This window comes from Sciurus vulgaris, assembly GCF_902686455.1.
Source record: "Sciurus vulgaris genome assembly, chromosome: 1".
In the NCBI taxonomy this organism is placed as follows: domain Eukaryota; kingdom Metazoa; phylum Chordata; class Mammalia; order Rodentia; family Sciuridae; genus Sciurus; species Sciurus vulgaris.
The window spans coordinates 110,135,729-110,159,932 of NC_136461.1; the positions used below are offsets into that span (position 1 = coordinate 110,135,729).

Sequence of the window (24,204 nt, forward strand, 5' to 3'; positions counted from 1 at the left end):
TTATCTGCAAATGGAGATGGTCTTAACAGAAATTACTTCATGGTGTAAATTCTTGGGGAAATGCTGAGAACAAGTAAATACTCAGTAAAAAGTAATGATCTTCATCATCACCACCACCATCATCATTGTGCCTGGGAGTCTAGACAGACAGTTCTAGGGATTAGCAATAGTGAGGAAGCAAGCTAAGAGGAAAAGTAACAGGAACAAGAATGTCTTCAATGTGTGGTGAGTTTTAGGTAGTAACAGGTCATTTAGCTAGGATCGAGTTTGAAAAAAAGTTATAATTTATTCCTTTCTCCACACCAATGAAGGAACAAGTGATGTGTGCGCACGTAATTTTCATTTTGTAGAGGAAAATCCTTAGGAGTACAGTATAAGCAACCTTCATGCAAAACTACTGCTGTTTTCACACTCGTTGGGGGCTGAGCTTCCACTAGGTTCCTGGCTTGTCAGGGTAGCTGTCCTGGTCTCAGCAGAGGAGACCTTGTGCTGTCTGACTCCACAGCATGCTAAAAAATATGAATGTCATACAATCATGCTGTCGTTCTTCTTCCTGATCTCAACTGGCCCTCCTGATTTCATGCCAGCTGTAAATTTGCACATCCTTTGTGCTTCTTTTTTGCTCACATCTTATGCCTTCCTTTGCCATCCCATTTACTCTGCATATTTCAATCTCTGGGCTTCCATTTCTCTCTCTCTCTCTCTCTCTCTCTTTGATGCAGTGTTGTTTCTCTTTCCCTTTCTCTTCTTCCCCTTTTGCCACCCCCAGCTCCTCCCTCCACACCAATCAAATTCCTGCTTGCTTCTTGCCATATCCATTATCCTACTTCATTCCCCCCCTCATTCCTAGAAAACAGCTCACAGAGACTCACCCTTCCCCCCTCCAACTCACATGCCCACCCTCCATAAATTCCAGCAGCCTGGCAATCAGTAACTTTAGCATCACACTTCACAGCTCTCATAGTTTACACTACTTGTTACTATTCTCTCTGCTACTGCTCTCTAGGGTTTCTGCTAAAAAAAAAAGAAGAAGAAAGAAAGAAAAAAAAAGAAAGAAAAGCTCCACTTTAAAAATATCCTGGGCACAAGTTGAACCTACAGTTAAGTTTACTCACACATTTACACATTTCATGGTTTTATTTTAACTGGTGCACAGGTCTATTTTCAATTATACAGCGAAGAAAGACTGGATCCTCCGGGAACAACAGGAAAGAAGAAAACCCACCTAAACATTCAACAGAAACCCCAGTCCTGGGTCCACCCACCGTCTTATCTCCCCACTCCCCTAATCCCAAACTGATGGGACTTTGCTTTTTCCTTTGTTGGGTCATTTATTTCACTCTTCCTAGAGCTCAGTTGGCTTCCAGAGTCTGTGTACGTGTGCACACGTGTGTGGACACTGCTGTTTTTCCAAAGGGCTCACCTCTCTTCTGCCATTTTACTAGGACACAGGAGGCAGCTCTCAGCTCTTGCTCTCCCTCTCTTTCTCTCCCTGCCCCCAACTCAGCCTGGGCTTTTCCTGTCTCTTAACTCCACCAGTGCAGCAGCAACTAGCTGAGCTGCTTGCGTGTGTGTGTGTGTGTGTGTGTGTGTGTGTGTGTGAGAGAGAGAGAGAGAGAGAGAGAGAGAGAGAGAGAGAGAGGAGAGAGAGAGAGAGAGAGAGAGAGAGTGTGTGTGTGTGTGTGTGTGTGTGTGTGTGTGTCTGCCTGTGCAGCTAGGCCAAGCCTGCAAGCCTTGCCTGTCACTGGAGAGTTTTAGTTTGCATTCAGAAGAAAGGAGGAGGGGAGACAAGAGGGGAGGAGGAAAAGGTGGAGGGGGGAGGAGTGGGGGGGTGCGGAGAAGGGAGGGAGAATGTCTTGTTTGTGGCTTGTCAGCAATTGCTTGAGACAAGCTTCCATGTGTGAAAGCTACTTGGCATGAATGCCTGGGCCGTACCAAGTGTCACCGCAGCAAGAGGGGGAGTCAGAAGAAAAACAGATCAGACCAGAGCAGACAATAGGCCCCTAAAGTGTTCCCCCTAAGTTGCTTTGATGTTGTCCTGGTGTCTTGATACCAGGAGGCCAGGGATTGCAGGAAAAGGGTCTTTTTTGTCTTCATTCACTTTCCCCCCTCAGTTTCTGAAATGATTCTCCAGAATTTCTCCTCATAAAAAAGGTAAGAGCCCTAACAATTCCTTCTTCTGTGGCAGGCTGGTTCGCCTGTGCCTGGAAGTGGGGGTCTCATTCCTGCGCTGCTCAGGAGGAGCACAGGGGTCCTGCGATTGGAGCTCTTGCATTGCCCCTGGAAGTCTTTCCAAGGCACTCAGGGCTGGGGATGGCCCCTCTTTCCAGGGAACCCCAGTAACACGATCTGCGCCTCTGGGTTGGTGGGGGAGAAGGGGTGGAAGGAGAGGGGTGGGAGGAGGGTGGAGGGTGGGAGGGAAAAAAAGAGAGAGAGGGAGAGAAGCCTGAAAGAGAGGGAGAGAAGGGCAGAGCCCTCCTTCAGAGAAGCCCCACACCGGAGCCCAAGGAGGCCTTGCAAGCTCCAAGCTGTACATTCTCAGGCTGAGCAAGGGCTGGCGGGGCTCTGCTGAGTGACTGCAGAGATTGCATTGAGCTTTGTGTGTGCAAGTATGCCTGTGGGTCTGTGTGTGTGTGTGGACTTCCCACACACCGCCTTGGCGCGCCTGGTTGTGAAGGGGAGTTACCCCAGTCCTTAGCGCCCCAGCCCAGACTCTCCTAGGAAGAGTGGCATGGCAGGCAAGAAGGGAGAGCAGGAGAACTCTACCACGAGACAATCCAGAAACTTTTCCAGCCTCAGGGATTTCTCTGGTCATAGACACTGTAAAGCAGTTGTAAGGTGCCCCATGCCTCAGTTTCCCCACCTGTAAAAAATAAGAGAAAGCTGATTGGGGATGCTGCACGTCTCCCTGGGATTTAGGAAATAGAACCGATCACTATGTCTAAAACGCGAGGAGAAATCAAGCTAGAGATGCTGTGGAATCACAAAGTAGAAGTGTTATCATGATCTTGATCATCACCATAATGATAATAAAACCATCATTAAAGACACCCTGAGACAAATAGACCCGGGAGCACAGATCAAGTGTCTGAGCATTTCTAAAGAAACAAAAAGCCTTTTTCCACCTGTTGGCTTCTGTCCTTTTCTCTTGTGTCTTTTCGTTAGATTTATTGGCCGATTTGTACAGAGAATGGGGTGGGAGGGGTTGGGTTTTCCCCTTTCCTCCTCCCTCCTACATTTTTTTTTTTTAAAAGGTCAATGTAAGATGCTTGAGAAAGAAAATGTGCCTCCTGTTATAGTAGTTTATTCAAGACCTTGTATTTTCTGGCACTGGCAGGGCATGCATACACATCTGTAAACTCTACCTTCGAGGTTAAAGATTTTTATTGTGGCTTTTAGAGATTAAATGAGATTTATTTACAATTGCCATTTATCAGAGAGTAAATACCTTACTGTGTGTGTATGAGGGTAGGAATGTGAAGGCTGTTTGCTCATTGGTGGTTTTGTGGATAAAACCTTTTGCTTTTTAAAGTGACGTCTTGAGAGGTGGAAGTAGAAAGCTGAAATCGGTACCTAATATTCATCTCTAAAATGTTTGTTTGGAAGAAAAATATTCATGCATATATATATATATATAAATTTTTTGAATTGTAGATTTTCTTTCTTCTTGTCTTACACAGTGATTGTTTAAGGCTCTCAGTTGTAGCTCTCTCTGAAATCTCTGGGGGAATTTTGCTTTCTTACCTAATTCTAGGTTTTCTATGACTCTGCTACTTGTCCAAAAAAATCTGTAAAAGTCTGGGAGGCTGTGACTCCTTCCACTCTAAGAGCAAATGCTTATCAGACTGACTCCCTATGATAGCTAGAGATGGAAGCAAAAGGCCAGGCCTGGTTGAGAATATTTTTGTTCTTCCCATAAGAGGCCTGGAAACCTGAGTTCTAGGCATGGGAAAGGATGACGTCTGAAAGACATTTAATTGGCCTCAATCTGGCAAGAAATCCCCTCCCCATTTAATATTTTATTGGAATAGAGCTATACTTTATATCTTAAAACTTAAACTGTTTCTACTATTTAGGCAGAAGATATTGCCATGGTTGTCTCTGGCAAGCTCTTGGGGGTTCAAATACCTTTCTAAAATGTTAGAATTTCAGAACCCCAAGGGAAAAGCATCATGTTTTATTTTTTATTTATTTCTTTATTTTATTGCAATACTGGGGATTGGATTGAACCCAGGGGGCTTTACCACTGAGCTATATCCCCAGCCCTTTTTATTTTTTATTTTGAGATTGGGGTCTTACTAATATGCCCAGGATTTGCTCAAACTTGTGATACTTTCGCTTCAGACTTCTGAGCAGCTGGAATTATATGTGTGTACCACCATGCCTGGGTTCCTCATGTTTTAGATGAGTATTTTAAGACCCAGGAAAGATAAATAATGATCTGAGGAGGCTCAATGAAGCTGTGGTGTCATCTAGACCGCACCTGGGGTTCAGAATGCTCTGTGGTGGTCATGCCAGCCACCCTTACCTCTCCTCCACACTCCATCTCACATACTCCAGCCCTTGGACCATCCAGGTTAGGCACCTTTTCCAGTTCTGCTTATTATGCTAGGTTCTAGCCATGCTCTCTGCCCTGCTCATGTTATTACATGGCACAAACATGACAAACATGGGTTACAACATGAATTCGCTCAAATTCATGTATTCATTTGTTTACTTAACTAATATTTGGGGAGCCTTATTATGTGTCAGGCACCTTATTGGGCACCGTGGATACAGAAAAGAGCACTACAGATGATCTCCTATCCATCGGGAGCTCATAAAACTGTCGGTATGATCAACATTAAACACATAATACACAGTAATTAAACTTTTTTTTTTTTATTTTTAGTGCTGGGAATCAAACCCAGGGCCTCTCACATGCTAGGCAAGTGCTCTACCACTGAGCTGCATCCCCAGCTCTTTTTTATTTTATTTTATTTTATTTATTTATTTTTGTGGTACTGTAGATTGTAGCCAGGGGCACTTTACCACTGAGCTACATTCCCAGTTCTTTCTATTTTTTATTTTCTATTTTTGAGAGGGTCTTGCTAATTGCTGAGACTGGCCTCAAACTTACGGTCCTCTTGCATCGGCCTCCAGAATAGCTGGAATTGCAGGTGTGTACCACCACACCCTGCTAGTAATTACAACATTGATAATATATATTAAACAGTATGCATACAGATATTATAATACATAGAGTTGTTTACGTTATTGACCTAAATTCTATAACTAGACATAAACTAACTGTCCTTTTCTTTTTGTGCCTGAGATTCCCTTGCCCCAGCCAATCCTGATTCCACTGGTGGCATTCCTAATCATGGAGCCCAGCAATTGCAATTACAAAGACTTAAGGAAATTCTTTCTCTGTCCTTCTCCACCCCACCCCCGTCCCCTGCCACCCAGCACACAACATAGCAGAGACACAAATAACATCTGCTAACCCTTTACACTTGTACTATTAAATAACTTCACACTTGTTGTGAGCTGGCCTATATAACAGTCATTATCTGGGTAATTCACGTTAGCGATAGCCTCTGCGCGCTGTTAAATCCTAATAGGCATTGGAGGGGACTGTGGTTAGTGAGGCTTTCCTCTTGCTTTACTTATTCCATAGTTCCTGGTCTGATACTAAACACTTAGCTGCAGGAAACTACACCATTATCACTGTCATCTTAGAATTTCAAAGACAATAAGTGTAGTGAAATGGCTTTTCCCACTTCTCCCAACATACCTATATATAAAAAAAAAGGAATTAAAAAAAAAAATCTCATAAACAGATTCCATTTTGACTGGTTTATTAAAATCTTCCCAGTTTGGTGATATCAAAGGTAGAGCCACCTCCCTTACCCCCACTCCTAGTTGCTGTCTTCCTTGGAGAGAAGATATGGTTGAAATGCCAGTCATTTTTGCAAGAAGGCAGATTTATGTTAGTGCCTGTATCACCGTTTTCTACATTGTGTCTTTCTCTGGTACTCAAGGAAATGTTGTCTTCAGTGTTGTCAATCCGTCTTTTTTTTTTAAAAGGATTAATTTAATAGTTTAAAAAGAAGATAGACATGCCCACCCACACATAAATCATAGGTTTGGTGCCTATACTTTGAGAACCACCCCACACACATTGTATGGTTAAGTCATGTCATGAGCAAAGTGAGAGTCATTTCTACGCACCCAGCTTTGTTACGCAGCGATGTGCCCTGCCCACATTGGTCTGCATTTGGCACTTGTGCCCAGTTCTTCTTAGGGTAGGATGCAGTCTATTTGCAAGTCTTTGATCACTTCCGATTTAACTCTCCCTCCCAAACATGTTACTCACTGGGGAGCTGCCTCTGGCAGGGGGAATCTGTGTTGGCACTGGAAGAGTAATCCAAAAAGGGTGGGCAGTTGAGAAGTGAATAAAACAAGGACCTGGTTGGAGGAAAGGTTTAACAGGTCATCCTTAACTCTGGGGAAATAAAAATGAAGACTGTTGTGATATTTTACAAGGTTCAATGTGTATGTAACTGTGTGGAAGTAAAACTACTGGAGCCTCTAGTCCCACTAAAGACAAACTAACACAATGTAAGGGACATTCCCCAAACTCAGTCCCAAATACTGTGTTTGCATACAGCTTATTGGTGGAAATTTTGTCCCCCCACCCCCCATAAGAGGCATAAATATGAGATGTAAAATAGAAAATTTCTCCATTCCTTGTAAGCCCTGACATTTTAATGCACTCTAAAATATCTAGTCTTCTCTTATAAGAGATCTGTGAATTAAGTAATATTGTTATCCTTCTGTTATTGGAATAAGGTTATATGATTGGCCCAAGAACTCAAGAAAATACGGTGCCACATGTGGTTGGTGAGTAAATCTCTCTGCTAGGTCTTCTCTTCAAGAGAGGAGAAGCAGAGAATTGAGGCAATCACTGTGCTATTCAGATTAAAGGTACTGTGTTGACATGGAATTAAAATAATTGCCATAGTATGCCTCGCCACCACCTTTTTTATTTTTATTTTTTTTAAGACTAGGACTTAGAGAGTATTGATTTTTTTTAAAGGATCCCCAAATCTGATTTAATAATGACATGTTTTCTGCGGGGTACATTGGAGCAGCTTCTGATTTTGGTTTTGCCAAAATCCCCATTCTAGTTCTCTAGATCTCTTTTGGAATGAGAGAATTGGATTAAATCATCTTTACAATTTCCTTCCAGCTCAGCTATTCAGAGTTTCTGATTCTGTGAAGAGAATACTCCATGAATCTAGTCTTTTTGTCGAGAAGCCCAAATCAAGAACTATGGGTTTTGTGGGTATCTAGGATTCATTCCTGTCCATCCACCATACAAACTATATTGGCATTTTGAGGTGGAAAGCACGATAGGAAAAAGTGGGCTTTTAATTTATGGGTTTTAAAAGAATTTGCCAGTCAGCATGCAGGCACATGTGCAAGACTAAAGAACCATTTTCAAAAGAATAGGCTGTTTTGAATGCATGTCTTCCTGTATAATAAGTATGAATTTAAAATGGACGGGCACTGGGTCCATCTCCTAGCTTTACCGGTCTTACATGCCTTTTCATAGGAACCGTGCTGTTTCTTTTTGAATTATGCTCACATGTTGTTTTGAGGACGCAAAGGACCAGTTTAAGCAACTGTAGTGCTGATGATACATGCAATGTGTTTAACACTATGCTTTTGGGGATGACAGGACTATTGACAATCTTTATGATATGCAACTCCCAAAGGATATTATTGAAGTCTTGCTGATATGTTATATATATATTGTGTGTGTGCATATTATATATACCTTTAGGATGTGAGTAATAAACTGCTTCTGAAATGTGATTGAGGGTGAGATAGAGAAGATAGAGAACGAATGATGTTTTCATTAATCATGTCACCCTCTGAGTCATTCCAAGCACTAGTCATTTAAAATTGGTTAAGCCTTTGAAAAGATATAATTTTAAAATTTTACATGATAGCTCTTAATGCAATTTTTAGAACCCCAATGTAAATTTTTCTGTCATCTTTTAGTAATATCATTTTGCTTGTAGCAAGGGAGACCATTTCAAGGCTGCTTTGACAGTTAGTAAACCAAAGATTCTTTTAATTGGTCTTATGGTTTTTTTTCCCCTCATCTGAAAAAGAAAAAGTATATAAGATATAATTACTTTTTAATTGGGAAAGGAGATTTTGAAGACAATGAATAATTCACATATATACAAATACATAATTATCTTTGACTTGTATTGATCCTTTTATTCTGGGTTGCTTAAAATTCCTAACACTGGATATCTTGTTTAATTTCACAACAATCTTAAAAGGCAAATACATAAGAGAAGTGTATTATTGATTTTAGAGATAGAAAAGCAGGAATGAGTATATCAGCAAGCTTTTTAAAACATACAAATATACTCTAGAAATATGTAAAATACGTATTATTAATGAATGCTAACTACTATAAAGGAAAAGCATAGTCTCCATACTTATTATTATTGTTGCAGATCTAATTTTTAATGGTTTAAGTAGTTATCAAAAGTATTTTTTAGTCACTTAAAGATTTAAAATGCCTTTGGTCTAAAGCATTGAAAAGCTTTAGTAATTCCACAAAAACCATAATCGCTCTTTTTCCTGAAAAATAAATACACAAACTCAAAACTGCCATTAATAGCATTTGAAATGACCAAGCCATCATTTAGCTCAGAAGAAACATTTGTGAACCTGGAGATGGTTTTCTCTTGTCTGATACTAGATGTGTTGGTTTTTTACTATTCTTGGGCTTGTGTAGTCGGTCTGTGTTTGAGGAGAGAGATTTTGCTGAGATGTGTGGACAAGAGACACTTAGAGTGAGGGTCAAGGGCACTGGTGCTCTACGGATGCCTGTTGGGTGGCTTACAGGATAGAGGTCCATGACACATCAGGGTGTCTAAAGCAACTGTGATCTAAACGATGTCGGACTTCAGTGCCTTTGCCAGCGCCCAGGCCGTCCCTCTCCCTGGTATCCTTCTGCCTCATCTTTTCCACGCCAGCTCCTGCTGCCTTTAAGACTTATCCTGGGCATGTCTTCGGAAAGCTTTCTGACCCAAATCATTCCATCGTCATCACCCCACCATGCTCTACCACCCAAGCTGGGCATGTATTTATGTGACCCTTAGCACCCTGTGCTAGATTCGTCTGCCTTCCACTCCAGATTGTGAGAATTCTTTCCTTTTTGTACCCCTAATGCTTAGGAAAGGGTGGAACAAAGCAGGCAATCAATAAGTGCTGTAGGATGAAAAAAACAATCCACATCAAAATATAGCTTATTAATTAATCTAAGTACAAAAAGAATGACAAAATAACCCTCTGAATTTAGGCATTATAATCTCACATTTTAAAAAGGAAATTTCCATAAGGTATTCATTCTTTTTTCTCATTGCACAGAATAAATTGCACATTCATAATGAAGTATTTCATATGCCTCCAAGACCCTTTTCTTGCTCTCAGTTTTTCTCCCCTAAAGCTTGTTTTTCATGCTTCCCGTTCTTGGGCCTTGTTATTCCTCACTAATAATTTATTTTCTTATGTTGAAGAATCACTGATGATAAATAATTTGGTTACATTTGCTTGTCTTACCCTGTTAGGACCCTTTATTGATATTTGGGTAGTAGCTAAAGGGAAGTTTCTTCTCTCTCAGAAGTGGAAAATAAAGAGATCTTTGAGGAAGTCTGGGCAATCAGAGAGCAGTAAGGTGAACGCCTGGCTTCCAGGAATCTGCAGTTGTGACCATCAGAAATACAGAAGGGAACAATACACTTCAATTTTCTAAAAAACGTTTTAAGTGCTGAACTCTCTAGAAAAGGGCTTCCAGTTGCAAAGAACTGACTCAATCAAGTTTCCTCAAGAAAAGGGGCATTCATTATGAGGATGCTCACAGACAGAACTGGAAATCAGAACTGGAAACCTTTCCGGTACTGAGCCAGCTCTGAGGAGAGCCTCCCATCTCATATCAGTCTCATTCTCTCACTGTTTGCTTTCTCAGTCTCCTTTGGCTACCAGCTGGTTTAGTCTTCTAGCTTTATTCTGGGTAATGTCTCTCGATCTCAGAGCTTTTTGCTTATACCCATTCATTGCTTTTTTAACTTGCTGGGACCCCTAAGTCCAGAACTCTGCCTTCTCTATTCTGCTCCCTTCATGGCTTCTTCCTCATGGTTTCTTTATATTCTTCCAGTTGTTTTTGTTTTGCTGATAATTGCTTCGTTCTTCCAGAATTCCCTAATGCAGATTCCCAAGAAAGAATCCAATTAACGCAACTCATCTTATCACTGTAATGCTTTATACCCTTAGCCCACCTGTGGTTGGAGTTGTCCAAAGCTTTGAAACTCACCTCTAGTACATGATGCTGTGGCAAAGGTAGGTAGGTAGGGCAGGGGTGTTGTTGCTTGATGTAAAACAGGACTGCTTTTTAGAAGGAACTATGGAAGGGCCATTTTCCTCCCATGTAGTGGCAACAAATATATTTGACTTATCTAATGTAAGTACATTATGGAAGTCTAGGAAATTAAGGATAGCCAGGTTATTAAAAATTAAAATGTTTAATAGGTGATAATTAGTGTAACAGATAAAATGACCATGGAAACACATAGCAAATTCATAACTGAGACAGACTGGGAGAGGGAAGTATATTACAGTTAACTCTTATAGGAATGATATCATTTCATTATTTTGTGCATTTGTTAAAAAGCTAGAATAGGTGAATGGTGAGAGTGAACACATATTGACATGGATTCTAGAGGCCAGTTTACAAAGCAAGCATAATTCTAGAATTGGAGACAAGGATGAAAACAAATAGAAATACTAAACTCCTCAGGGTATTTCTTCTCTGTGTGTGTGTGTATTGTGTGTTTTTTTTTCCCCCTTAACTTCCCTCATCTAGTCTTAATCCTTCTCTGTAGTTTCTGAAACAATCTGAACTACTTATGTGAACTTGAACTGGTTATTCCCTCTTCAACTCAATTTACTCAACTGTAAAATAAGGATAAAAATTATTATTTCAAGACCTGTTGTAAGAATTAAATTAGATCATATATTTAAAGTGACTAATATATTACCTGGTATATAATAGGTCCTCATTCAATTGTAGCAATTATTTTAGCACATAGGAAAGAAGGGAACTTTTATGGAATGATGTGTTAAGTAAATTTTCACTTATTATTTCATTTATTCCTTACAAACAATCCTAAAGACCTTGTATTATTATTTCTATTTTATGAATGAGAACACCACAGTAATTATTTGCTACATGCCAAGGACAGAACTAAAGTCTTTCATACATTGTCTCATTTAAACTGAGATATGTGCTGCTAATATCTTCATTTCATAGTTGAAGACACTGAAATCTAGAGAGTGTAACTTGTCCAAGTTCATACAACCAAGGTCATAAAACTAGTAAAGACAATTATAGCTTAAGTGTAAGTCTGTGTAAAACTAGGTTCATCTGACTCCAAAGGTTTTGAAAAGTTATAAGTGACTCGGTCAAAGTTCAAGTCTTGTTAAGGGCTTATTCAGTTCACTACCAGAGGTTCATACTGATTAAATGAAGGATTGTGTTAAATGCACACCTATAAGGAGCTTGCATCTGAATCCCAGTGACACAATTAAACAGACTAGGGCAGATTTTGGAAAGGTTACAGATTTTAAAAAAACTTAATAATTTAAATATGTCAAAATAAGATTTCCAAGACCTGAAGAAGTGATTTAATAAACATATGGTGAATATTTATTGTGTGTCAGGCAACAAAAAATGAGCTTGGCATTGTGGGGAATGCAAGATGAATGGAGCATGAATCCCTACCATTAAGGTACTTTCATCTTGTTGGAGGGAGATGATCACACAACTAATTATAAAGTACATAGCAATGATCAAAGAACACAGTAGTCAATAAGTTGCAGAGAACAATTAATTTGACAATGAAGGAAATGGTGGTAGAACTGGGGAAGGCTTCATGTAGGAGATGACATTTGCTGTGGTCCTTGAGGGACAAATATGGAAGACCCAGAAATCTTCTGTTGTTTCCTTTTTCTTCACATCAGTGGTGTTATTAAAATGGCATTAACTAGCCAACTTTATAAGAAACTAATACAGTATGTAACTGATATGTTGACAGTGTTTTCAAAAATTAGGTTCTCTGAGTGAAAGTAGAGAAGCATCTGCTCTTATTCATTATAAGAATGTATTGGCCTTTTCCTGGTCTATACTTACATAGATAACTATTGAAGGAGTCAGAAAATGAAATCTCCTGTTCTATGCTTCTGTCCCCAACTCTGTGTTCTAAAATTGTGCAGTGTTCCAACAAGGACCCACAAATCCCTGGAGTGACTAAATGATGCACTAGTATCAGTTCTCATGTGGTACTAGGTAAGTACTAAGGTACTAACAGGTAGATCATGTATTCATCTACTCCTTGATTATAGAATTTAGTCTGTAGCTTGGACTTCTCAACTTTTCTTCCATACAATACAAGGTTTTCTGAAGAAATTTTTAGAGTCCTCATTTAAGACATTCTGTCTAATTTCCATAAGTATGTCACAACTGGTAGTTCAGGTATTCTGGTTGTTGTTTCAGGTGGTTACTTAAATTGAGTCTCCACATCCTAAAATTGTTTAAAGAGGTCTTTATTCACATGTAATAAGAAAATGCATACTGTAAAGTAGAAATCCAGTGAAGATCTCTTGCTTTATTTTGGTTGGGCCTTATTCAAGAATCCTTCCCCCAAACTCTTATCTGTGGACTTGAAGCTCATCCTTTGAGGCCTGGCTCTATTTATTGTCACTTTCCTCATGAAGTCTTTCTCAATTTCTAGAACCAGAAGAACTCTAGCCCCAGAGTGTCCATGTTATGAACTCTTAGAATGACTACAATAGTTACATGTGTTCACTACCAGAAATCACTTAGTAGGTGATACGCAAAGGGGCAGGTATTTACATTCTGTTCACCTATGCATCTGCCACAACACCCAACAGGGTTCCTGCCTTACAAGTGGTTGGCGCTCAGAGTTGTTTATTGCAGTCAATGGAATTCAATGTGTGGCTTCTTTGGATTGACTTTGGGTATGGTAACATTGATATACGTTTCTGGTTTCCTTTTGAAAGAGAAATGCTGCTTTTAAAAATTCTCTTAACTGATTTCAGGATGAAAGAGATTACATACTATAAATGGTCATTGTAATTATTATTAATAAACATCATTAAAATAGTATGTGCTGATAGAATTACTTCCTTTGCTTGCTTTTGCTGGCAGAGCGGGAAGGCTTGATAAACTAACTGGTCTTTTCCATCTTTAATATCTATGATTCTTTGAAATTTTATGTAGACAAGTGCAAGCTAATGTACACTGGAAGGAACAATTGAAACAGCTCATGCTCACTGATGGGCTCTGAATTACTCTACTTGTAAGTGCCCAAGAAAAAGATCTCGGATTCATTGTGGATTGCTCAATGGAGACATCTGCTCGCTGTGCAGCAGCAGTCAGAAGAATGAATGAGATATAATAGGCTGTATTAACTTTGAGAATGGAATAAAGAATAATGCAGAAAATAATATAGTGCACATAATTTGGCATTGAATATTTCTGTAATTACAATAAAACATTTTAATGATATACATTGATGTTATGACTTCACCTTAAAATCAAAATTCGGCATTGGGTCCTTTCATTTCAAAGAAAACAAAGCAGAAATACAAAGGATCCAGAGAAAAACAACAGACAGTCTCAAAGACATGCAAGGGATTTGCCTATAACAAGCAACTGAAAAGACAAGGACATTTTAATTTGGGTAAAGGGGGAAAAATGACATTGTATAAATTTATTTAAAATTAATGAAAGTTGCAGAAAATTGTTAGAGCTAGCTTCTGATTATCCTTGGTAATGGAGGTTGGAGATAGGCAGGATAATTGAAATCCTCGATAATCTCCAACCCTCATTTTAGCCATTAGTTGCAGCATCCTTTCCTACCAAAAGTTTTGACAAATGAATACACACAAGACAGCACAGCACAGGGTTTGTGAACTGAACAGCTCTAGAGAAAGGTGGTCTGGGCTCTTGGAACGCACAGAGAATCTGCAGTCAAGTGACCTGAGTTCTAGTTTACCATCTGCACAAACCTGAGTGATGTGCTTAGCTTTCATGACACCAAATTCCCACATAGAAAAAAAAAAAAAAAAAATGGAGGGAATGGCTTGTTAGAGATAGTTGGAAGAGTCTGGTGAGTTGTTATGTGAGATGCTGAGTGCTAGTTAAGAGTGCCTGCTTTCTACTCTGTGTGCCAGTCTGATATAGCTCCCAGCATCTGGGGGGCTATGTCCACCTTCTCCTCTCTTCAATCTCATACTTTTATGTTCTTGGTGGGGGACTTTAGAGATAAATGAAACACTTCCTTCATCTCTAGAATCATTTTCAGCATTCCTATTCCCTTATTCCCAGAAAGTCTTAAAATAGTTTTTGCTTACATCTTTATTAATACATGATTATTTTAAAGTCATCTCATCTAGTCTTCACAATAGCCCACTGAAGTGGGTACTGCTATTTTTCTCACCTTTCAAATGTGGATAGTGAGACACGGATAACTTCAGAACACAGGGCAGAGAAAAGAGTCAAACCTGTGTTCTCTTGTCTCTGGGTTGATTTACGAAGTTTAGAAAACTGAGTTATGTGACTCCACTGGGTCCTTTCCTGAGAAGTGATTAGCCTTTCCTTATTTCCCTGGGAACTTCTCTTCCCTTTGGCAAGGAGTACAGGACTCGCCTCCTCCAAAGGAGGCTGTCCCAAGCACTCTCTTCCTCAGTAAGAGACCATCTTGTCTGCCTCAGTACATTGTTTTGTGGCTCTTAACATTTTATGTTACCAACAGTAGAAACCCCCTTATACCCAATTCAGTTCATAGTTAGTGATTTAGTTGAACAAGTGAGTTAAAGCAGGAATCATACAAAATGATGGAATCATTCCTTAAGCCTTTAACTTAAAACATCTCTCAAGTTTTTGATGTAGATAGGGCCAAGGCCTCATCTTTGGAGTTTAGGACCTCCAATTAGCACTCTGCATTCTATTTCTTGTAGAAGCTGCATCTCTGAGACTTTCTCTCTCTCTGTCTCTCTCTCTCTCTCTCTCTGTCTCTCTCTCTCTGTCTCTCTCTCTGTCTCTCTCTCTCTCTCTCTCTATATATATATATATATATTTTTTTTTTTTTTTTTTTTTGGTCTTGGTTTCTTTAAAGTGGACCAAGATTTTAAAGACAGTTGTGAGGCAATTTAATTTTTCCAAATTAAATGATCTTTGACAATTGGCTGTCCTGTGCCTAACTTGACAGCACAATTTTATTGTTATTGTTTTATTTTAGTGACTCACTTTTAGTGTCTGTCTCGTACATTCAACTTAGATCTTATAGAAACAATTTATTTTTTGTACCTATATTTCTCTAAAGAAGTTTAATTAAATCATGTAATTACAATAATTAGAAGAACTAGCATAAATAGGTCTAGGAAAAAACACACTGAATCTTTGTGAGCAGACAACTCAGCAGAGTATGGGCATCCCAAAGTTAGCCAACTAGCAACTGCAGCTCAGCATGCTGTGGGTCTTGCATCTGTACAATTTTTGTGTGATTCTGTATTGCTGGGGATTGAACCTAGGGCCTTGTGCATGTGAGGCATGTGAGGCAAGCACTCTACCAACTGAACTACATCCCCAGCCCTTATATCTGTACATTGAAAGAGGGGATGGAGACCACAGCCAAATCAGTGAAGTGTTGTCATTTGAGAGAACCAGTGCTCAGTGTGACTTCTGTTCCATATCTCTGTTCTTGAAGATAAATGCCTTAAAGGCATAGCTTTTATCTTTCTAGTTAGTCCCAGAACCTAGCATAATGACAGGCATATAGGGGGTCAAATGAACATTGACTGAGTAACTGGCTAACTGATCATACTCCCTGCACACCCTCTGCTGGGGATACCAAGCAGCAATCACTGTCTAGAAGTGGGTCTGGAGAGAGGGAGAGAGAGAGAGCGAGCGCACTAGCAAATGAATTTCTAATATTGCTGCAAGATTAGATGGTATATACCATTAAATAGTTAAAAAACGTAAGGCAGCTATAAAGAAGTGGATTTTGTGTAATATGTAATTAACCTGGCCAACTTCACTAACATGAAATAACAGCAAGGCAACATGCTTGATAACATTTTATAAAAGATTAGATATGTTCTTACATGAGGAAAAATCTGCACTTATAACCATGGTATCTGACTACCTAGGAATAAAAAAAAAAAAAAAAAAAAACCTCTGATGATTATGTTCGGGGCCAGCCAGGTCAAGAAAAAATTTCCCTTACTGATATATCCTTGCAGCACTGAATTCATTATATGTTTCTTGTGGCCAAATAAAGCACCTTGAATTGAGCACCAGTAGAGGAAAGAAGTCAAATCTGAAGGGTATTAAACTTGACATAGACATACTGTGGCAGGTGATTGGTTTGAAAAAATGGGAGTAGAGTGTTGGCAATGGCAGGAATTTCCTCTCTCCTCATATAAAGCAGGCAAACACATTTAGCCTTGTGCTCAATAAATGAACTTCAATTTGAACCAAAGTATACTGAGCAAGTAGAGTTGGAAGGTTACAGAATGTTCACATGACCATGGGAAAAATGGGGTGAGAAATAATATGCATATTGAATATATACATAAGTGTGTGTATATGTGTGAGTGTGGAATAGAAATAATCCTCCATGAGGTCAGGTGAGTGTAAACATTCTCACTAATTTGCCATATTGGGAATCTGTCAGCAAGTTCCAGTTATAAATTCTGGAGGACCTCCCTATTTCTCAAGAGGTTGTGAAAAACTTATAGAAAAGAAGAAGGGAAACAGCACTGTATTGAACACACATTGTGTGCCATTTATTATGCTAATTGTTTAATATACATTAGTATATTTCTTTGAATATAAATTGCTATTGATTTTTGTAAGTCCCACTTTAATCTGTCACTATTTGAAAAAAATAAACACTCCCAATTACATTGTATGTATGCTATATGTACCATCAATATTAGAATGTTTAATAGCTTCATTTCAGAGCTATTAAAATGTGATAACATATGCATCTTAGAATCAATGAGACATTGTATCTCATTTAATCCTGCCAAAAACCTTTAAACTAAGTATTAATATGGGTAGATGAAGAAAGTGAGGCTCAGAGAAGTCAAGTAATTTTAATAAAGTCAAATAGCAGGAATCAGAGCTTGGGTTTAACCCAAATTTGTCTGTCTTCAAATTCAGTGCCTTTTCTGTGGTTCTGTGCTACTGACTCAAAACAGTACTTGCCCAGAACTCAGAGATTTTTTTAAAATAAATAAATAAATAAATAAAACATTGTATTTCACTAAAAGCATTTACCTTTGGTTCTGTCTCCCAAAGATCAGTGACAGCCATGATTTTTGAGGGGTAGAAGGAAAATTTGAACTCCCCTGGAATGGTCTGCTTTCTGTATTCCTGATGTTAACACTCCCCTCAAGGAGCTACACAGAGTCTGTGGAAGGGATCAGTGAGGACAGCTCAGTGAGTCACTGAGGCAGCTTGGTGCAACTTTCCTGAGCTTTGCTTTCATCCATTCACTGGTCCTGGCTTTGTCTGTAGAGACATGTAGTCAATTTTACACATTTTAACAGATGTGGTCCTTCCCATATTTGAAAATAAGTGTGGGGGTCCCCTTAAAACTTCTTTTCTCCATGTGGAACACTGAATTCCTTATAGAATTCTGTATAAAAAATTTTCTCTCTGGCCATTGCACTTCAGTTTGTCTGTATTCCTTTTAAAGAGAGGCTTTTAAAATTGATCACTTGTCTCCCAGGGAATACAGAACTCTCACCTCCCTTGCTGTAGGTACCACACATCTCTTGGTGTAGCCTGGGAGTATTTGATTTTTCAGCACCAGAAATCTAGACGCCTCCTCCTGCTCACTCTCCCTATACACTCTGCTTCTTCTCTCCTTTTTTAACACATGCTGCTATGTAGGCATCCTGGACTTTTGTATTTATATGTTGGATTTAAGTTATTTTTGTTTTTATCAATTTTGAAATTCATTTTTTAACAATTGACATTTTGAGGGTTTTTTGGTTTATTTTTTGCATTTGCATTTGAGAATCATTTCTCCCAATTTTATAGCATCCTCAAATGAGATTTTTTTTTTCTTTTTCTTTTTTTTCTTTTCTGTCAACAACTGGAGTTTTGGCACTGTGATAAGACACATAGCCAATGAGTTTTCTTATTTTCATACTCTGTCAAATGAGATTTTAAAAAATGCTTTCTGTAGCTTTAACCAAATTATTGCTATATAAATTGAGCAGGATAGGTCCAAAGACAGAGCCCTTTGGGAGGTCATGATAAATCTTTTGGTTGTTCAGTTACCAGTCCACCAGATTCTTCTGTCGTTCTCTGTATTTCTATATCTTTTCTATAACAGATGCTTTTCATCTGTCATCCCATTATAACCCGTGCAAAACCTTCACACATTTTTGTTCCTGTCTTAAAGTTAGGCAAACTGAACCATAGATAGGTGCAGTAACTTGCCCAGGCTCCTCTGTTAAAAGTAGAGCCAGGATTTGCATCCAAGTTTTCACATCCCACCTTGCTGAAATGCAGAGATAGTATTTTTTCCTCATATTCTTGAACTACAGGAGAATACTTCTGACCCCAAGGAACCAAATGTCATAATAGAAATGCACCTTCATCCCCCTTCCTTCAGAGAACCACAGGCAAGAGAGTTGACAACTCACTCCTAACGATAGGGCTCATACCCTTATCTTTCTTCTTTAAAAGAAGAAAAAGAAAGAAAGAAAGAAAGAAAGAAAGAAAGAAAGAAAGAAAGAAAGAAAGAAAGAAAGAAAGAAAGAAAGAAAGAAAGAAAGAAAGAAAGAAAGAAAGAAAGAAAGAAAGAAAGAAAGAAAGAAAGAAAGAAAGAAAAGTTGTTGAAGGACCTTTATTTTATTTACTTATACTGGTGCTGAGAATTGAACCCAGTGCCTCACACATGCTAGGCAAGCGGTGGACCTCTGAGCCGCTCACACCCTTATCTTTCTATTGACCTCACTTACATATAAAAACAGTGTTTGAAAAAGAAGATTATTTTCTGGACTCTCTGGGCAATGGAATAGTAGTTGGCTCTCCAAGGCCAAGGGCTAAGACCCAGAGAAAACAGATATTAAGCTGGTAGAAAGCTGGCTACCTAAACTCTTGATAATAAAATCCCATATGCTCTCTACCACACACTCTAGAAACCAGAGTTAGAAAGACTTGCCTCTATTCACTTTCTTCAGGACTCCATACTGCAGAATAAATTAACAGAAAAGAAAATTAACATAAATGATTCAGAACCACCTGGCTATTCAGACCATGCTGACATCCAGCTTGTTGGTTGATAAGAAAGGTGTGGTTTTCATGAGGATTCAAGAGGAGCACCAGTCCCATAGTGAGCAAACTCACACCCAGGAAGTCCCTCACGAAAGGGACTAGTTTGGATGGATTCGTTCATCTTCTAGGAGGAATCTTTTAAGCCATTAAAAAGGAATAAAAACAAGGCACCCTTATTCATTGGTTCTTCATGACTCTCAGATATAATTAATAACAGATGGTTTGCAACTAAACAATGTACTAACTCCATGTAATTTAAATAACAACAATGCCATGGGATTACTGTCATTCATAAAGAGTCGAGGTCAATGCATGAAGCAAGAGATAGTAAGGAAAGGTTGCTTTGTTGCTTCCCAAGCATGTTGTACCCATTTTCTAGAAAAAAGAAGAGAGAGAGAGGAAGGAAGGAAGGAAGGAAGGAAGGAAGGAAGGAAGGAAGGAAGGAAGGAAGGAAGGAAGGAAGGAAGGAAGGAAGGAAGGAAGGAAGGAAGGAAGGAAGGAAGGAAGGAAGGAAGGAAGGAAGGAAGGAAGGAAGGAAGGAAGGAAGGAAGGAAGGAAGGAAGGAAGGAAGGAAAAAAATAGAAGACTCTGCTTCATGAGCAAGTTCTTTCTGTACCTTTCTTCCAAAGCAAAGTCACTTAAAATAAATGAACTCACCAATGCAATTGATTGAGGTAAACCCCAACACACTAATTTAGTCTTTTTGGAATGCTAATATAGTACAGAGAAGAATTGGGAAATTAGCTGAAACTTTTATCTTTTTTTTTTTTTCAGAAAAGGAACTGTTCAACTCAAAATTAATTGCTAAGGGAAATGGTTTTACATTATTTCCCATAAACCCACCATGAAGATTGAAGGACTGTGGGTAGCAGAGAGCCACAGACATGGAATCTATGTCCTAGGGCACTGTTAACACAGTGCATAATTCTCAGCAACTCCCATGTGACTTTTTTCTGACATCCATTCCATGTAAAACAATGGAAAACTATTTCCACGCTTATTTGTGTTTCCCAGGAGCCCTTAAAAGCCATTGTGAAGATTAAAGGGCTAGACCCTTCTTGTTCCCTCTTATGACTATTCATAAATTTCCAAAAATCATCTTATTGAGTGATGCAGCCCAAAGATAAATTTTAGGATCTATTTGTCTATTTATTCATTTGTTCATTCATTCATTCAACACATTTATCAGGTACCTCTTGCAGGCACTTGTTTTTCTGGTAGGTGTTAACAGGCATAAAAAATGAATAGTATTCAGTCCTCATCCTCAAAGAGCTAATAATTTGGTAGTGGAGTAAAACACATACCCAGATAACTGTAATACAAAGAAGAATATAATAAATGCTTTAAAAAGGTTCAGGCAAAATCCTATGGGAGTTCACATCTAGTCAGAAAGAGCACAGACAGTGTCATGGAGATGGTATCATTCTACTCCAGGGATTGAATGGCAAAGGATCTCAACAGATGTAATTGAGGGAGTGTCAATTCACTCCCAGGAAACAGTATAAATAAAAGCAAGTCATGTACAAGAAAAGCAAGTAGATCAGTTTGGCCAGAGTACAGGATGCATATAGGTAAACGTACAGAGAAGAGAACAGAGCAGTTCTTGATAAAAAGGTGGAGGGTTAGAAAATTTTGATTTGGTTTCTTAGGGACTGGAGGTCTTTTCAAAGTTCTGGAACAGGAAAGTGACAGAAGCAAACCTTTACTCAAAGACATGAACTAGGGCGATAGCAGGGGAAATACAAAGGAAAGGTTGAGCTTCATAAACACTATTGAGGCAGACTTGATGGGATTTGGCAACAGATTGAATGGGGGAAGGGAGAAGCTCACATGCCTAGGTAACTGGCAAAATGATGATGCTCTTAAGAGAAAGCGTGTGCGTGCACTTGTGCACTCACACTTCAGAGTTTGGGAAGCTGGGTAGTAGGATTAGGAGTAATCTTTTTAAAAGGCAAACCAGATCTCATTGCTCCCCTGCTTAATAATATCCAAATGGCCTTCAAATGCATTTAAAACAAAATCCAAACTCCTTCTCATGGCCTAACATAAGCCCTACATGATCTGGCCCCTGCTTTTCTCTGACCTCATCCCTTAACACTTTATTTCAGCCTTAGCCACACTGGCCTTTTCATTCCCTCAGATGCACCAAGTTTATTTCTACCTCAGGGCTTTTGCACTTTCTGTACTGTTGGCCCAGAATAGTCTGCCCTCAGATCTTCACATGGCTTGCTCTTTCTTGTCATTCAGTTCTCAACTTAAGGTCTAAGTGAACTTTCCTAACCCATCGATTGTCCTGCCCTTCACCTGCAAGCACTCTTCATCACAACATTCTTCTTTTTGTTCTTCATAGCATCATATTCTGCAATGGCCTTATTTTTCTGTGCACTTTGTGACTGTTTCTCTCCACCTCTCCTATTTACTGCTGAACCCTGATTATTAGAACCAAGCTTAGCACATGCGAGATACTTCATAAGTAATTATTGAATGAAAAAGAATGGCTCTCTTTAGGGAATGTTGCTTTTCATACAGGAGTAACATTCAGGTAGACGTTGGCAATAAAGAATTGGACATGTGAATTCAAGAGAGGGCAAAGGTGACATCATCTTACAGATGAAAGGTCAGAAAGCATGACAACTCCTATGCCTTTTGAAGCAAAGGTATCACTTCACCGTTTCTGCCTCAGTTGCTCATTCTGCCAATGATGATGTAAAACCTGTGGTGTCCATTCACCTTCACTTTGATTATCCAACTGAGTGTCCTTTGTCCTCCAGAGATCATCTACCCAGTGGATTTTTGCAAAAACGCTACCTTATCTGAAGTAATTTTTGGAACTCCTGTTTTAGAATTGCCAACAGTCTGCAGCACATTAAAAATGTAAAATATTAATAACTACTGTTCACTCTGCACTTGTGCCAAGTACTATGCTGTATTTTCATAACTTAATTTTGTTGAATCCACCCATAACCCTGTAAAATTAGTAGAATGATTCCCCAGTTTTGCAGCTGAGGAAACTAGAACTCAAAAATATAAAATCCTTTGAACAACATCAGATCTAAGGTTCAAATTCAGTTTGGATGACTCCAGAGTTTGCATGCTTCACTTCTTTGCAGCATTCTCAGTGGGAAGAGAAAAAAAGGGAGGAAATCTTTCACTTCCTTTGAATGTGGATGTGACTTGTGGAAACAGCCAGGAGCTCTAGAACAGAATCCTGACTGTGCCAAATTGTGCCGCTTCATTGATGTGTGAGCTCAGACTAGTAATTTCTCAACACCCAACACATAGTGGGAACTTAATTTTTCCCTCTTTTCTTTTCTTTTAAGAGATACAACTCTCCCCACCCCCCAGTATTGGGAATTGAACTTAGGGGCACTCTACCACTGAGCTATATACCCTTAGTATTTTTTTAATTACTTGTGAAGGCTGGCTTTGAACTTGCAATCCTCCTGCCTCAGCCTTCTGCTGTGATTACAGGCATGCACTACCACACCCAGCTAAGATACAGCTAACTCTTGATTTTTTTCAGGGTTTGATTATTTAGTTTGATGGATTATTGAGCCCCTTCTTTTCCTCACCTTTCACATTCTTATTATATTTAGGAGTATTTTATAATTTGTTACCATTTCCATGGTGAAGCTAGGCAAGGGGAGGGATTGGAGGTCTGAGAGAGGAACTAGAAAAGTGAAGTTGGGAGTGATTGGTTCAAAATACTTCTTCATTACCGTTTGAAGCCTGCAAACTTGGACAAACATCTGGGCCTCAATTTCCTCATCTGCAAAAATGAGAAAATATTACTTGTCTTCTATATCACAGAGCTGTTTTGAGGATCAAATTATGCTCATGAAAGGCTCCTGGAGAGCATGAGGTTATATATAATCACAAAGTACCATTATTATTGCCTTCCTTTCAAAATGACAGTCTGTCCTTCTTTTTTAGAAGGTCTAAAACAATAATTGTGCTCTATTTGTAAATTTCCTAAATTAAACCCATGCTTTCCTTTATTCTTCAATTGAAACAGTTCTCAATCCACTTCCTTATGTGATCTCTATACCTAATGTTTGGCTTGTGTAAAGTTGATATTTGCCCTATTCAATATGATAGCCACTATTAACATATACCCATTTAAATTTGAAATAATTAAAATGAAATAAAATTTCAAAATCAGTTTCTTAGTCACACTAACTTTATTTTAAGTTCTTGATAGCCCCAAGTAGTTAGCAGCTACCCCTTTGGACAGTACTTATAGAGAACATTTCCATCTTTGCAGAAAGTTCTATTAGACAACACTGCTGTTAATTTTCTCGAATTCCATTTTCCTATACTTTCTCCTGACTCCTATAGCCACCATAAAAGCAAGCTAATTCTTTTTCAGTTAATAACTCAGTGTACTTGCCAAGGACTAAATCATAGACGTTAGTTAGCCATCGTCTCTTCCAACTTCTTCAATTTATGCCTAAGAAAATTTAAGCCCAAAAGGATGAGCTCACTTGCTAAAGCCTATACAACTCTTCAGTGGATTCCCACTGCTATTTTCCCAGTGTAACTATGAAGGAGAGTAGGTTTATATTCCTCTTGTAGGATATTTGCCTGAGACAGAAGTTGCAAGTTGCTTCCTTGTGTCAGGGGATGTTCTTCTCCTGCCTGGTCCAGTGCTGTTAGTGAACTCTCACTATGTTAAAGCAAAGATAGGCTGAAAGTTGGATAGTATACCCTTTCACCCCGCCTCTGTGAAATTACAAGTGCCCTAGAAAGCTGGC

General features: G+C 39.0%; 1 protein-coding gene across 3 annotated transcripts in view; it reads left to right on the plus strand.

The window, feature by feature from the left end:
• Window positions 1-1,957: 1,957 nt before the first annotated feature.
• Window positions 1,958-24,204, plus strand: part of LOC306641268 (uncharacterized protein) — a 65,570-nt gene continuing 43,323 nt past the window's right edge. For all 3 annotated transcript variants that reach the window (XM_079106285.1, XM_079106284.1, XM_079106288.1), the window contains exon 1: window positions 1,958-2,154. The gene's annotated coding sequence lies outside the window, so the exon portion shown is untranslated. The remainder of the gene's footprint in view (window positions 2,155-24,204) is intronic.